Below are 16,429 nucleotides of genomic sequence, written 5' to 3'. Positions count from 1 at the left end.
GTGCCCACAACAAATACTCGTCTTCACAGAGGACTTCAGGGAAAGCTGCCGACCACGGTGGGAGCAGTAGTGGAGAGCAGCCACTGGGTGCTTCCAGCCTGCTCCAAGGGCTGTTGCTAAAAGTGCTGCATCACCTATCTGCTCTTTCCGCAGTGATGCTCATTCACATGGGTGTTGTAGACAAGTGATCTAACATTTTTACTAACGCCTGCCCAGCAAAACCAGTGTTAACTACATTGCAGAAAAAGGACAGACACTTGAGCATTTTATTACATTGCTGTTAATGCTGGACTTGCTGCCCCAGGTGCTAGAGAGCATTATAAGTATGCCGAGTGTAGCTGTATTCCAGCAGCCCATCATCCTAGAGCTCCAAAATCTGTATCAGCTGCCTGGGTGGACCCGAGGGTGTTTTCATTGATTTATAATGTTTTGAAACAGAGCTGCTTGAGAGAGGTTTCTGTGTTGCCATTGTTGTAATTCAGGTGTTTGGAGTGCTCAGTCTAAAGAAGTGTGGCATCAGTGCAAAATCCAAAGTGATTTTATTCAGATTTAGGGTTTTTAATAGCATTTCTCAAATTTCAAGAGGTACAAAAACTCTGAAGTAAGCGAATAACTAAATTTTAGGAGTAAAGGTGAAAAGTTTACCAAATAGGGATATCTTTTTCATGAAGGGAAAATAGTGAGATTTGGCCTCAAGTAATGAAAACTTTGCTGTCTGGGTTCTCAAGGAGGGCTGGCTTTGGTGGAAAAACACAGAGACACTAAGGTGGAGGGGACGCACGTGTGCTTTTCTATCGTAGGCTTCAGATGGTGAGAATGAGCAGGACCATAATTTTGTAAAAAGCAGCAGCAGAAAACACAGCTAATAATACAGATGGCCACATAGCTGGTAAATATTTCACATTGCCACGACCTTTAAATAGGAAGCTGGGTCTTGGAGACATTCCTTGGGCTCTCCAAGAAAAATACACTTTGTTTAACACAACCCGCTACTAGATGTTCACTACTCTTCAGACCCCAGAGCTCTAAAACTTTTGGGAACTGCTGCAGGCTTTCCAATGCACTCACATGCCTTCTGCATGCAGTAGTTTCAGCGTCTACTTGTGAGAGTCAGTTTTTGCATGTCTGCACTAACCCGATCTGGCCCTTCACTTACCTGTGCTGTTTCACCAGCGGCAGCTGTGTGGGCGGTTGGTGTCAGTCTGTATTTTGCTGGAGTCCGTGAGCCTGGAACCCTGCAGTCGCACACCAGCCTGTTAATGCAGTCTTCGTGCTGCTGTTTTTACTGCTGCTAATACAGAACCAAAGATCTGCAAAATGCTTAGACATGTATGACACTGGCAGCACTCTGAAATGAGCTTATCTAAGGGGGGTCATCAAGGGACAGTCGTAGCAGGGCACTCATACTATGGCATCAGTGGTTACTGTGAGGAAGGACAGTAAATATCCCTAGCAGTTGATAGAAAATGCCCTATGCGGGATCCAGGCTGGCTAAGGGGGTTGTATTGTTTGTTCTCTTTTTTGCACAAAGTGCAGCTAATTAAACGCAAGCTGGTTACTGCAGCTGGCACTACTTAGCAGCCAGAAGACGGCAGGCACTTGGCCAGCGTAAGAAAAGACCGTCCTTGGCCTGAAGAACTTTCAAGACAGCCTCCTCCTGCAAACATTTGGTCCCAACGAAACCAAAGGCATTGTTCACATGGGTGAAGTGTGCTGTATCTGGCTCTAAATGGGCCTATGATGTAACAAGGAGCCCATGGGGAGAGAATCGGTTAGGGTGACTAGAGCACAGGCATTATCAGCCCAAGGTAATGAAGGGAGCCATGTGGCATAGAAGGCATTCGGAAACTGTTTTCCTTTTAAAGTTGACATAAATTTTTTTTAGGGAGGAATCCTGTTCAAAAGGAATCGTATGTTAACCTGCAATTAGCAAAAGTCCCCTGATAAAAGTGACTAACTAACTTTTGAGCCTGTATAAACTCTGAATGCATCTTCCTGGACTATAATATGGATAGAAGCAAAGGAAAGAGAATGTAGATGATTGACACTTTGCACCTTCATCTAAGTATAAATACTTATTTACCTTGGCAATTACAACAGGTACATTTGTCTTAGAAATTCCTTGTCACCAGATATCACTGAATGCAAGATCACAATAGGACTTTTAAAAAGTGACTAAAAATGTATATAATTAGAATAAAAATTGGGGTGGGATGTCATCCTTTGCTCTTCCTGATGTAAATCAGTTACTGAAGAGCATTTGAAGTAAAGTTCCCCACTGCTAGCTTTCACACATCATTGCATAAGCCACCTTTCTGGTTCTGGGTTCTGTCGTGTGTAGGAGACTGGCCTGGATGAGCCACTAATCTGATGTGGACTGGCAGTTCTGGTGCCGTTTCTTCACTGCCCTGTCCCCCAGCCCATACACCTGTCTCTTTTTGCCTCTGACAATAAGTTCCTAGATGTTGGTTGGTGACACTTTCAGGTGAAAAGTGACTCATTTCACCGCACGACCTCACAAAGAGAAAGGAACGCAGGCCTCCAGAGGTGCAGGTGGCGTCTCTGTTGTCAGGAGCCTTTGTAGACCCAGCACTGGGGATTACACGGTCCATTCCTCTGCACTGTAACGGTTGCAGGGTGATCCATGCAGGACAGGTGTTGGGATACTTCATCTCCTAAGGCAGGTTTAATCCTGTGGTACCAAGGCTACGTTTTCCAGCAAGCTTCCCCTGGCTATCAGGAGACTGGACGTTCTTACAGCTGCAGCTGTGCAAGGTGATACTACGGCTGCCGAGTTGCACAGGTGCTTTCTCTGCTACCAGTCTGCATCTTACCGGTGCGTGTGCTCACAGTATGGCAGTGGATCCTGCAACTCTGGGCAATTGTCTGCCTGTTCACCTGGCTGGAAACAGGTAACTTTCTGATGAGGTTACCGACCTTTATAATGTAGGAAGAGGCACAGGAGGGGAAGAAAAGAAAAGTATCTTGGGTGATGGGTTAGCCACAGAGAGACAAAAGAATAATTGTAGCACTTAGAAGCTGATGGAAGATGGATGAAAGTGTGTGGGGGGGAGTGAGCTTCTCGTAACAGGGATTCCTGTTGTTCTCTGTTCTTAATGTGGCAAAGCAAGCCAGGCCCCTGCGGACCTGCTAATACTGAATGAATTACGGTCTTGAATAGCAATGTGGTATTGTTAATGATTTCATTGCTGACCACAGCTGTTGGCAGTGAGACTAGCATTGTCATTTTGTTTCTGATCATTTTTAACGGAGATTCGGTTATTAAATGACTTATTTAGTTTGTTGATTTGATTTTTTCTAAGATGGTTAAAGCTGTAATGTTATATTTCTGAATTCAGTAACATAGAGATGCACGCTAAGATTGTGAATTCTTGCTAAACAGAACTTCTGTGTTCCTCTTGCCAGGTGCGCCGGGAGGAGCTGGCACTAGAGCGCAGCTAGAGCCGCCCTGTTTTCAAGCTCGCTGAGGCGCAGGGTGGCATCTGATGCAATTTAGAGGCCTGAGGTCTGCTATAAGTTACACTGCGGTGGCCCCATAAAGACTGCTTTGCCTGCCTAGGATTGTCTGGAACACCGTGCACTAGTTCTGCTGGGAGCTTTGTAGACAGTACGTGTGTGCACATGTGTGCGAGTGGGGAGCAAGTGGCACAGAGCTGGCTCTTCCAGCTCCAGTCTCCAAAGAATCCCTGCGCGGGCAAGCTCCTTGGTTGTCTTTGAGGGGGGCTTTCCAGCTTTCTTTCAGTCCACAAATTGGAAGTCTGGGGCTTGTGAAAAGGCAATGAGCTGTTTTTTATGTGTGCTCATATTTTGGACAACCGGAGTCTGATGTGACCTAGCATCATTTCATGAGCAACATAGAAATCGTCCCTTAGATCAGCAACAGCACACAGATGTCTCAAATGCAGGTTGTCTTTCTTCATGTTCCAGTCCATGCTTCAAGGGCCATCGCGCAGGGCCAGCCCACCCCATGGCAGTTGCATTTCTAGAGCGGGGTCAGCAGGCGTACTCTGTGAGGATAGGGAGGAGGAGTGGCAACGTTTTGGCCAGGCAGCAAAATAGCTAGGATGGCACTGCCCTTGTTGTTTCGCATAATTGGGAAAGGGAAGACTTGGAAGCCTCCCCTTCCACCTCCCAGCAGACTGACTAAATTATTAAAAAGGAAAAAGCCAAGCCAAGACCGAATGTTCATTTGTTCATGTCACTTGGTGGGTCGGCAGTGCTGTAACTCAGCTCAGAAGCCACAACACTTGTATTGATAGGAAGACAGCCTACTTCAGGGGCATCCTGTGTACCTTGGGGCATTTTTGTTTTTATTTAAATAATAAGAGTGATTGACCTTAAAATCTCTGGGTTTCCAGATTAGCCATGCTAGCTTGAAGTCAGGCAGAAGGGAGAGCAGGGTAGCACCTTGGAGACCAACTTTTAGAGGCAGGAGCTCTCATAGGTGACCATAGTGACCAAGGAGGCTGTCATCTACGAAGGCCTCTGCCTCTGAACAAGCTAGTCCCCCAGCGTGCCACCCTGCCATGCCTTCTGCCCTGGTGAACTACCTCTCTGCTCACGGATGGCACCACGCTCAGCTGAGCGAAATGGGCGGCAGTTCTAAGGACAAGCAGGAAAAGCCGAGTCCTCAGGGATAGTTTCTGGCAAATGCAAACTGAGATGTAGGGTGAGGACCTGTGCTGTTCAGGGCATCTCATTTTAAACACCCACATTAGCATTGCCAGTCAGTCACTGAGGCTGTATTCCTCCCTTGATGCGCACGTACGGTTCCTGGTGAGTTCACCTGCCTTTCAAGGCAGTGTTTGGCAAGATGCATCCCCTTTTTGGCACGGAGTTGTACCTGAGTCTGGATGGAGTTTTTGCCGTTGGTGTGCATTTCCCACTTCCTCACATTTAAAAGTGGTTGGTTGTGTTTTGTGACCTGGCTACACAGGCAGCCTGGCTGGTTGGGGCTAAGGATTTTATTTCAGTTGTCGGGGGGGCAGTGCAAAGATGTCTGCATGCAGTTTGCTTTCTTCAGTGCAACAGGAAAGAAGGGGCCAAATTATGCCCTCGGTTACATCCATGCAGCCTTATTGACTTTAGTGGTGTCTCCTGGGTATAGCCGAGGAGAGAGTAATTTGTCCTGAGGCCTTGTAAATGCATCTGGCATGCTGACCAGTACATCTCCTGTCACATGCTGTAAAATATCCCCTGCTCCAGCCACCAGTTTGGGTCTCCACAGCTTGGCTTTTTAAAAATACAGCATAAAAAGCAAAGTGTCCTGGTCTCACTTTCTTTGAGGGAGTAGCCTGACATACAAATATTTTGATTGGGAGCTGAAGACTCTCTGTCCCTGTCTAACTCTTCTGGGTAAAACTCATTTACTGTTTTTCCTTTTAAACTGTTAGCTGACCTTACGTACGAATCCCAGCTGTGCATTAGCATTGCTTGGGGATGTGTTTGTATCTTTTGTCTAAAAATACCCAGCCGGTAGGTTTCATGATCCATGAAACCTAATTGAAACAATTTCTCTTCAAGTTTTGGCAAGCGAAGCATGCATTATAAGCATTAATATCTATAAATTGAATTGTTAATGAATCTAGACACTAATAATGAATGCAATTTTGCAGGCTTAACTAGAAACACTAAAATTATCAGGATCTGGAGCAGAATTTTCAATCATTTTTGCTTATTAAATAGCAAAGCTATGCTTTTAATAAGCTAATCATTTTTATTTGACCCCATAGGAGTAGGTTGGCTGATTAGAAACAGGTTTCTAAGTGCAAAACAATGTTGTTTTCCTCTCGCTGCTTTAACCACCACAGTGCTGAAATTCAGATCAGAGACTGGGTCACACTGTTTTGAGTGCGTCTCCGTGAGGCTTATTTGGATGCTGAAACTCGTCCATAGGACTTGATGTTAGTCTGGGCACGGCCCACTTAGCGAGAGACCGGCTTGGGCTGCTAGGCTCCTCGAACCAAATGGAGCTTGAGTTGGATGTGGTTGAAGCACAAACCGTAAATGGTGTAGGAAAGAGAGAGCTGAAAAGGGGGGGTACAGGTTCTTAATAACACAACAGTGAGAGGATGCTCAGTGAAATGCAAAGGTTTCAAAATCAAAACTACTAAAAAGAAATACTTTATTTATACAGCAGGCATCTGTGGAATTTGCTGCCTTGACGTCACGACCAGGAGTCCCAGGAGGTGATTTCTGCGAAGGGGCGGGAAGGGATTTGGTGCTCCAGAGCTTGGAGTTGATGTAAAGGGTGAGCTCCGTTTTACAGATTGAGCACTGAGGTGGGGCAGCCAAAAAGGCAGCACTCAGGACAGAAAACAGTTAAAAGGACAGAGTCCTAAAAAAGCTGCCATGGCTAATTGCTCAGTTCTTTTCTAGCACCTTCTATCCAAGATGCTCAAATACTTGGCAAGTGCGGAGCCCTGCCATGCTCCTGCCAGGTGAGTGCATTACTTCGTGCCAGATGGCAATTCGGGGCCAGAGTTTGGTTCCTGACAGCTTGCTCTGCCAGCTAAACTGCAGTTCCTCAGTAAAACATTCAAAATGTCAGGGATATTTGAACCACAACCAAAGTGTTGCTATTTCCCAGGTAAGGCTGGCAGCAGGTTTAGCATAGTCATACAAGATTTCAAAGGTCATGCCTCGGTCTTGAATATTATTACCAAATGGTTCTGCAATTCTTTACTGATCTAACAGCATATAATGCTAGTAATCGTGCTTCCCATGGGCATCTGTGTTCTCAAGAGCTCTGTCCAGCCCTATTGAAGTGTTGTGCTTCAGGTGGCAATGGCCAGTGAGTTTTTCTGAGCCTTTGTGTCCTTCAGCTCATCCAACAAACCGTTCTCCATTGATGTCTGACATTAGTGGTGATTGCGACTAGTACAGCATAAGCACAGATGTGATGATTAGAGTTGCAATCATTCAAAATGCACATGGGTAATGCCTGTGTGACATGAAACATCTGGAAAAGCATGAGCAGAATCACTTCAGCCATTTGGGAAAGATAAGGCCATTTTCTCTCCTTATTCCCCTTCCCATATAACATCTTGATCTAAAGACCGTAGATAACGTCACTCTCCATCAGACCAGACATGAATACCATTTCCAGAGAAGGGATGTTGCAGTTAAGAAGTCATTGCAAATGGGCGTCAGCCATTATCTCTTTAAAAAGTTGTTGAGCCGTCTAGTGGTGCTCACCTTGTTCCATCATTAAAAGGTACCCCAAACTCGTTAATGTGGCAGTGTGTTTATCGCTAGGTCATATGAAAGCTTGTGTGGTGTCAGTAAATTAGTACGCATAGTTGTTTGGGACCCAGCTGTGGAGACGTGCTTTCTTAATGTTTTGTAAAGAGCAAATGATGCAAAAGTTGGAGGTGAGGACAGGGCTAGTCTTACAGGTGGGCAACCACCCAGGGTGCTGTGGTCGGGGGTGCCACATGCACACGCGTGTGAGCAGCTCGCGCTCACAACAGCACTCTCCCTGTGTCCCACCCCAGCCAGGAGGAGCAGTGCCCAGCCCAGCACCCCGCACCTCCACCCACTGCTGAGGAGGAGCCGGGCCAGGCGAGCACATGAGAGGGGGGAGGCACCTGCTCCAGTCCAGCCGCATTGCTCCTGCATGGCACCAGTGGTGCTTGCCGGTGGGAAAGCAGGTCTCCTGATCCAGCCCAGCAGCTCCCCTGGGGCTTTATTTCTAAATCTTTCACTAATGCTACTACATACTTGAACTCTAAGAAAGGTCGCCCGGGGCACCATTTCCCCTAAGGCTGGCCCTTGGTGAGCATAGGAGACTGTTCTAGGAATACTGCGCAATACAAGGCGACTCCAGGGACCAGGTGAAAATGAAACTAAAAGGCTATCTGGGACCACTAGCGTGCTGATCTTTAAGAAGAAAAGGGGTTATAAATGTCTGGTTATTTAGGAAAACCTGATCTATTTTCATAGTTTAGTAGAAGTTTGGCTCAAATATATAGAAATAGAGCAGTATGTAATCACCAATGATGTAAGCAATGAGAAAATGGAGAGCGTAACGGGAATTAAAACTTTTAAACTGCTGCAAAGCCAAAAGCTCTCTGCAAAACCAGCAAACAAAACATTTGCAGAGATTGTGGAAGCTGTACAAAATCCTCACTTTCCAAGCCAGTAGTGGGTGCGTAATGTTTCTGCTTTTTATAAACCAAAAAAGACGACGAAACAAATTTCTGAATTCAGCACATATTCAGAAATTACCGGAGCAATGACAGCCTGGAAGGAGTTATATGGTGCATTAAAGGGCCTGTTAGCGTATGGCATGAAAAACGAAGCAGTTTCGAAACGATTATCAAATGAGGATGATTTTTACTGGTAACCTACACTGGAAACTTGTGTCAACGGAGAGAGCTTGTAAAGATACCAGAGAGCTGCAGCAGCAGCAGCATGTCATCAGTGCAAGAAATAAACATGGAAAACAGCTGATAGCCTTGTCTTCACTGCAGCAGCTAGTTTATAGAAAATTATAGAATAAGAGCAACCAAGCAACACTTCACTTGCACAGACTGGTGGCATTAGCAGATGAGTTGTGCTAACTCAGCCTCATGGTCTGCAGCTGCACACCTGGTGCAACTTGCTCAAGTTCAAGTGTTCCCACCCATGCTGGCTGATGGGTTAAGCACTGCTTAACTCAAGCTAGAAATGTCTATATGGTTGGCAGTCAGGCTGGGGTGACTCTTGAGTTATACCTGTAGTGCTGCAGGGAAGCCCAGCTCAAAAAAACTAGTTTAGTTTACTAATTGTACAGTAGAACCAAAAAATATGCATGTGAGTGCAAAATATGTAGCCACCACTACACAATCGCTTGAGGATTTCAGATCCGTCAGGTCATCTTTTTAAAAAGGACATGGAGAATTTAGAGAGGGTTCAGGGGCAACAACGAAGATGATCCAGGGCTAGGAAGGCAATTCCTATGAGGAGAGGCGGAAGGAGCTTGGCATGTTCAGCTTGCAGAAAAGGTGCTTAAGACGGGACACGATAGCCGTCTTCAAATACTTGGAAGGCTGCCGCGAAAAAGAGGGAAAGCACTTTTTCTGCCTTGCTGCAGAGAGCAGGGCGCACACAGACCAGTGGCTTGAACTTGTAGCAAAGTAAGTGTGTGTTGGATACTCAGAAAAACTCCCTGGCTATGAGAATAGCGGGGCAGTGGACTAGACTGCTGAGGGAAGGGGTGGGCTCCATGGTGAGCTGTCAGGCAGATGTTGGACAGCCCCTGGCTGGGGATGATCTAGGCCTAGCGATGTCTGTGTTCGGCTCTGGGAATTTCCCAGGCTTCTGGGCTTTGCTAGTTGCCCCATGTCAGGCGGGGTTTCTGCTACATGTTGTTTGTGGGGGCTTCCTCAGAGGCATTGGGTGCTGGCTGCAGCCAAGGCTGGGGACTGGCTGGGCTGTGCCAGTGCTCCTGCTGGGACCAAAGCTCGAGGTTCCTGGCTAGATGCTCTTGCCCCTCCACTCGGGGTCAGACCGATCCCCATGTTTGGGGTCAGAAAGGAATTTCCCCCTGTGGTCAGATTGGTCTGGACTGTGAGGGTTTTGCCTTCCTCTGCGGGGGGGCATGGCCCTCTGCCTGGGATCTCTTGAGCATACATTGACAGGATTTCATAGGAGCAAGATGCTGACTGCCGTGGTTCCCCTGTGGCAGGTTAGGGCGTTATGTCTGTGTTGTCTTAGGGCTGATGGTGGTCCTACACAGTTTAGACTGTGGTTGGTTTGGAGAGGGCTGATCCTGCTTCAGGCAGGGGCTGGACTAGATGTGACCTCCGGAGATCCCTGCCAGCCCCACTGCTCTGGGTTTGTGTGTGGGGAAAAGTTTAGGTGTAAGGACAAGGCCTGATCTGACTCACTGGACTGCTGTTTTGTACATGGGAGACAGACTGAGACCTGTTCCTGCGATGGTCTGCAGGCAGGCGGACCTCTGTGCTCGCTCGGTCACACGCAGCTGCCAGGGTTTGCCCGTACCAAGCCTGTCTCGGGGCAGGGCCTTATGTGAGTTTTTATTGACTACCTGCATGTGCGTGAGCTGTGGAAAGGCACATCTGAGACATCCAAAGAAAACATTTCTGAATTTATCTGGACTTAAGCAGCTGGAGGACACCGCATTCTTAAAATGCTTTGCACAGGATATGTCAACTGCTGGTACAGAGGGGGGCTCAATATTTCGGATGGACCGAGTCCAATCTAAAGTGATATAAATCCTTGATTTTAATCACAACTTAAATCAGCAAGCAGGACACGACTTAAATCACCACATTTAATCTTATTTTGCATTTGCACTTGTAGTCATTTCCCAAAGAGAAGTTAGTTTTCGTTGGCTGGTAACTGTTAAAATGCCTTGAATTACAACTGAATGGACCCCTAATGTGATAGTTCTTGCTAAGCAGGACACGCTGTATCAATAGCCCTTTATTTCAACTGATATAGAGTATCGCATTCATTCCGGTTCTTCATTTTACAGTGTTTTATTATTCTAGAAAACAGTGAATGATGCATTTCTTTTTTACTGGACTAAATTTTATATTAGTGATTTGTCAAGTTCTATTTGCATAGATATTGGGATTCAATTAACTGTACAAAACCAGCATTTTAAAATTGTTTTTGTTAGTCATATAAAACTACCTTAAATGTGCTGGATACATAAAGCAAGTTTATCAAAACATGTTTTGCATTAAAACTGATTTATTAAACAAAGGAAGTATTATCTGCCATTAGTGACCAGAAACACTATGTCCTTCAGAAATTTCAAGCTAGTAAATCTCACCTCTCACACCCAGTTTTTACTCGTGGATTGGAAGAGGGAAACAAGTTTTCCTGCTTTTTCAACTCCCACTTGATTATTTTTTTTTAACTTTGAATGAACTAGTCATTGAACTGAATCGATTCCATAAACTGAAATGAAAATATTCTCTGCACCTGCAAAAGAGGCTACTGCTGTCAGTAGCTAGTTTAGCACTTCAGGTTCCCGTTCCAGATGCTAAGCTAGTGACTGCCATCAGGTCAGTCATTTTACCTTCAGCAGCAGACATTTACTGCTTGAATATTTTAATTTAATTTAAATGGTTTTAATAGATTGTGGTTAGTTTAAGCATTACCGTAGGATGTCATAATTTCACATTTAAATTTAAATAGATTTATTTTTATAAAGAAAAGTATATTCAATTAAAATCAAATTTGTGAAAAACATTTTGATTTTTTTTTTTTTAAACTACTATCTCCACCCTTTAGTTGAATCCAGTCTTGAAGTTGCTGCAGCCAATATCATGTTGTCTCTGAAGATAAAGCTCTGTACGGCGGCTCCTTGCGAAGCAGAGACCTTTTCTGTAAACGGCAGTAGTCCTTGATTGCAGTCTGACGCAAGGAAGTCAGGCCCAGGCCCAGGAGCAGTTGTATGCTGCTTCTCCTAAGATAGCCTGGGGGTAGCTGGGTTTGCCTTGTGGCTGCGTTGTTTGGCTCAGCTTGGCTGTACATTTACACCGCTTCATTCTTTTATTGTATTGATTTTTAATATTTTTCTTTGCACAGAACCTGTGTGTGCAGAAGTACCAGGTATACTGTATGAACACACATTATTAATGCCTGTTTTCACAGTCGTGTCCAGTGGCAGCTAAGGGTGAGGCCTGGTTGCTCTAGGTGCGGCACAGATGTGGAGTAGACAGTCCGTGCCATTGATAGGCAAGCCCCGAGCAGAGCGGGGTTTGGGAGGCAGTATGTGAACAGTGTGACAATAGCAGTGGGCATTAGTGCTGGTGGTTAGGTGGTTTCCCTTTGGGGAGGGAGGATGCTTCTGGGAAGGACTTGGAAAGGGGTGCCTACATGGAAGGAGAGGACAGGCCAGAGGAGAAGAGATGGGTATGGTGTGAAGCTCATCTGCAGACCCCCTGAGGGAGGGGTAGTCCAGCTTGACTGTGGAAAGGTCTCGGGGGCTGGGGGTGTGAAAATCCCAGCTGGGGCTGCTTCTGTAGTTGCTCCGACCAAGCAGCTGGACTCTGTGGCTGGCCCTTCTCCGCAGGACAGAGTTTTACTTTGCACAGCGCAGCGTTGAGGAGGAGCTGCCTTTCAGCAGGTCTGGAGTTTTCAGTCCAAAGCAGTCACATCTGCAACCAGATGTTGGCAGGCTGAAGCTTTTTCAAGCTACTTTTGCTGTCTAGGTTCGTGCCAAGCCCAGTCTTTATGAAGAAAATACCTTTCAGATTAAAGAGTCAGGCATCCTCGTGCTGAGATCATTCTCAAAGCTCTTTCCAGTCCGATTGTTGTCGGGAGGCAGAGAACTGGGCATCAGAAGCAGCAGCCCTCTTCCCGGCAGACGGCACGTGCTCTCTGCTGCTGCTGCTGAAGAAGCAGATTCAAAGGTTGCCTGTGAGCTCTCCCTCGGTTCATTACCAGGGACTTATTCCTTGTGCTGTTTTCTTTGGGGAATACCCAAAGACCGGGGGGGGGGTAAGATTAACTTGGGCAAATTGTTATTGAAATTCATCTAGTCACAATGACCCCGCTCAGTTCTCCCATTTATGGCCTGCCTTCTGCTTTCAGAGCTGTGTTGCCAGACCTGGTAGCGATATAGCAGATCTCCTTACCAGTACTGTTGGTTTAAATTTGTCTCTTACTTAAATGAGCAGTTTCAGTTGGGTGTTGTCAGCCTCAGAGGACTTTGTCCACCCTACTTCCTCAGAAGTGGCTTCTTTCTTTCCTATTCTGTGAAGTTGAGTATTTTCTTGGTAGGTTTAAATTCATATATATACATTTTCCTCTATTATTTGTGGAATAGAGATTTATGGAGAGGGTTGGGGGAAAGCAGGGAGGATCATCTCTATTGAGTGGTACTTGGTGACAGCTAGAAATCTGGCATAGGTCAAATGTTTCTGGAGCATCCACACTAGCCTTTACAAATGGGTGAAGTCTCAAGTGAATGGACAGTAAACTCATTTGAATTCTGCTCTGATGTAGACAAGCCCTAGGCACACTGCATCGGGTAGCCGTCTTGGTACACAAAGGTCATGCGATACATTCTGCCTAGTCCCAAAGCAGCTTCTCTAGCATGCGCGAAAAACATTTCTTCGACAGAAGTGCAGAAGGTTGCTTCCTGGCATGCGTGGCGGCGCTCGTTCCAGTGCTCGTGTCAGCAGGGTAGTCCCGCAGCCTGGCTTACCGTCAGGCCCACAGGACAGCTGATCTCCTAACAAGCAGCTTCCTAGAGAAACAGGAGGTGGTTATCAGTGAGTGGCTCTGCCAGCGTAGATCCACATCCTGCACCCGCGTGGGTTTCTTGCGGGGACTTGGAATGACTGGAAGAACCGGGGGGCCTGTGTGTAGAAGTGCCACGCTTCACTTCTAAAAAGTGTACGAGGTTTCGGTAGCCAGTGATTAAAGTGGGTCCACGCATGCCCAAGCGTTTCCACCCACACCCACAGTCTGCCCCAAGAATACGTGTTTTTCCCTATTAGAATGATTTTGCTAGAAGTGAATGAAGTTGTAAAGCAAACAGCTGCAAAGCTCTGATCCATGTATGCTTTCATTGGCTGGAGGCCAGACTGTCAGACACCTCTTAGGAGGAAAAGGCAGGTTCTTCAGAAGGCAGCTTGGTGTAATGCAGGATTAACTCCACCAAAGCCAGCACGCTTTCCCGAGTATCGTGAGAGAAGGTTCAGGCCCTGCAATTTCTGAGACACAAGTTTTTCAGCAAAAAAGAGAAATGAGACCTTGCTTAGAACAGAGGTGTCAGAGGAGAACGAGGGTATCACCTGGCTTGTTTTTTTCCCATTGCTCTATAAACAGAAAAATCACGTTGGGAGATGAAAAGCACTGGAACATTTTACTTTAAGGGAGCGAAATAATTAAACGTTTGAGGGAAGGCAGGCTGGAGGAAAAGGGGGCGCTTTCTCATAATGGAAAGACAAGGGGGCTTTCAGCGCTGGTGTTCAGAGGAGGCAAACTCAAAATGAAAAAGCAGTCCTCTTTCACGTAATGCACAGTTAGTTTGTGGACTCCGCTGCCACCACATGCCATTTAGGCCAAGAGATTAGCAGGCCTCAAAAAAAGATTGGACCTTTTTGTGAACAAAAAGACTTCAAGCTGCTGTGAGTTAGTTCCAGTCACGTGGCCATTTGAGAAGGGCTGCCGGCCCGCCCACGTCAGGGTGTAAGCCAGTGACTACCAGTTGGGGCTGGCTAGGATTATCCCTTAGCTGCTTATCGCAGGGTTTCTCCTCTGAAGCACCTGGCGTATTGGCAGCGGTGTGGGCCAGGGTACTGGATCCGTTTGACCGCTTTTGGGTGTGTGGGGGTTGCAATTCAGTATACAAGGAAATCCCTACGTACCAGGCATTGAGTGATGCTACCCAAATCGGCTCTCTTGCAAAGCAAGATGACTTGCGAGTTTGTAGTAAAACCTGCACACTACTTGCTCCTATTTTGGAGCGACTGTGCCCGTAATGGGCCACAGGGACCCAGATAATAAAATTAGCATTTGAAGTAGTGACCTGTCGTTAATTCATTCCACAATTCTGTATGTCGAACTTTTACCCCATTTTTAAATATCCAGCTAAGCTTGATTGATTGACTCATTCTGATTATGCAAGGAGCAAAACTCTTGGCCTTGCCCCTCAAAATGAAGACATGGGTGATGCACACGTGTGCTTTAAAAGCCAGAGAAATGCATGTAATCATGAGAGGAATACAGACAGAGACGGTTGAGGACTGCAGGACCCATCAGTGTGGTGTTACACAGCAAGGTTTTGTCTGCAGGTTCTTGACAACTCAGTTGTGGAGGAGACAGGTTTTGCTGGTGTAAAACAGGAATAACTTTTATTTTTCTTGGCAGCACAGCATGTTGGCACTATAGCCCCCTTCTTTCTCTGAGCTCTGCTGCTTGGTAAAAGGAATCAGTGGTGAGCATGAACAGAGCCGGATCATTTGACTAGCAGGGTTTTGTTGCGTTTGAACATGTTGGAATTGGCTGGTTTACCGTTGGCTGTACTCCTGACTCAGCCCACCGCCTGCTCTTCTGCAAGGTGGTAACGAGATCGAGGATGATCACGTCAAGCTGTATCTGGACAACGGGATTAAAGGAAGTCCTTGGAATAGGACAAAGGTTGGTGTGACACACTGGAGCAGGTGACCAAATCCTAGCTAGTTCCTCAGGGATGAAGCTTTCGGCAGCCGCTGTCATCTTCTCCCACAGTCGGCCCTTGAGAATGTTACAAAACGCAGCACGGGGAAGGGGGACGGTGTCCTTGGTTGGGCTGACACGAGGGCGCGTTCCCCTCGCTTCCTTCCTCCCTTCGCTGTTGGTGTGGCAATTACCGTACTTCGTGCTGTTCTGGTCCTTGCCCTGCTGCTAGGGCAGGGGGAGCCTCCGCTGGGAAGCAAAACAACAAAGAAGGTGCCTTATTACAAAAACAGCCTCTAAAGACCCATCCTTTTCTGTGTTTGGTATTAATACTAACTGTTGACAAAATAAGAACTTTTCTAAGCTGCTGCGGCTGGTATTTGGTCCGTTTTTCTCATCTGTCTTCTGCCACTTTGGGGTCCAGCTGTGGTCCCAGATGGGGCTTCCACACGCAGAAAACTTGTTCAGCTTGGTGGTGGTGGTGGGGGCGGCATTGCTAACCCTTTCCAATATGATGCCTAACTCATTTCTCAAAGATCGAACCTGCCACTGCTACTATGGAAATGTTAATATATGTCACAAGCATACGAATGTGCCTGAGTTGAAGACATTGGTGAGAGAAAACCCATTCTAAGTCTTTAAAATGTTGCCCCCCCCCCCCCCAAAAGTATGACCAAATGATGATGGATTTATGTTTAGTTAGAAGATGATGTTGAAGTACTTGGTGGCTTTTTTTCAAACTACAAGCAAATCTGGTCAGAAAAATGACCGCCTTATTCAGTGGGGCCACATGTGACACAGAGTGACAGTGGAACCACAAAATGACTGATTTCAGGTTGAATTTGCAAAACCAGCAGTTGAGAAAGTAATCTTTTGGCTTGCAGACTGAGCAGGTTTACTGTGGAAAAACACTGCGACACAGTTAGCTGCGACTTGAAGTGTTGTTATAGCATCGCTTTTCAGAGTGAAAATCGCTTTTCAGGATATACTACTTTCTTTGCAACTGTTTTTTCTGATTCTTTTTTTCTTTATTTACAATTTTCCTTCTCATCATCATCTTGCACTGTTGTTGTGGAGTGAAGCCAAAACATTTTATGAATATTGCCTGAACAATTGCTCATGGATGGGTAACTTGTTTTTCCTGTTCTTAGGTACTTTATTTTTCATAGCTAGAAAGCCCATCCAAGGCTACAAGCAATTCTTGTTAAAATACTCGACAACCAGTAGAGAGCTCTGCCTGGCTATCTTCAAACACAATGATTTTAACCATTTTTTCTTT

General features: G+C 46.1%; 1 protein-coding gene across 1 annotated transcript in view; it reads left to right on the top strand.

The window, feature by feature from the left end:
- Positions 1-12,304: 12,304 nt before the first annotated feature.
- The window catches only part of LOC102370021 (putative ciliary rootlet coiled-coil protein 2), a 106,820-nt gene continuing 102,695 nt past the window's right edge, over positions 12,305-16,429 (top strand). The window contains exon 1 of the mRNA XM_025192226.1: positions 12,305-12,395. The gene's annotated coding sequence lies outside the window, so the exon portion shown is untranslated. The remainder of the gene's footprint in view (positions 12,396-16,429) is intronic.

Source organism: Alligator sinensis, unplaced genomic scaffold (assembly GCF_000455745.1).
Source record: "Alligator sinensis unplaced genomic scaffold, ASM45574v1 scaffold1060_1, whole genome shotgun sequence".
NCBI classification, from domain to species: Eukaryota; Metazoa; Chordata; order Crocodylia; family Alligatoridae; genus Alligator; species Alligator sinensis.
The sequence above is the reverse complement of the archived record's forward strand: the minus strand, read 5'-3'. Positions and strand labels throughout refer to the sequence as shown.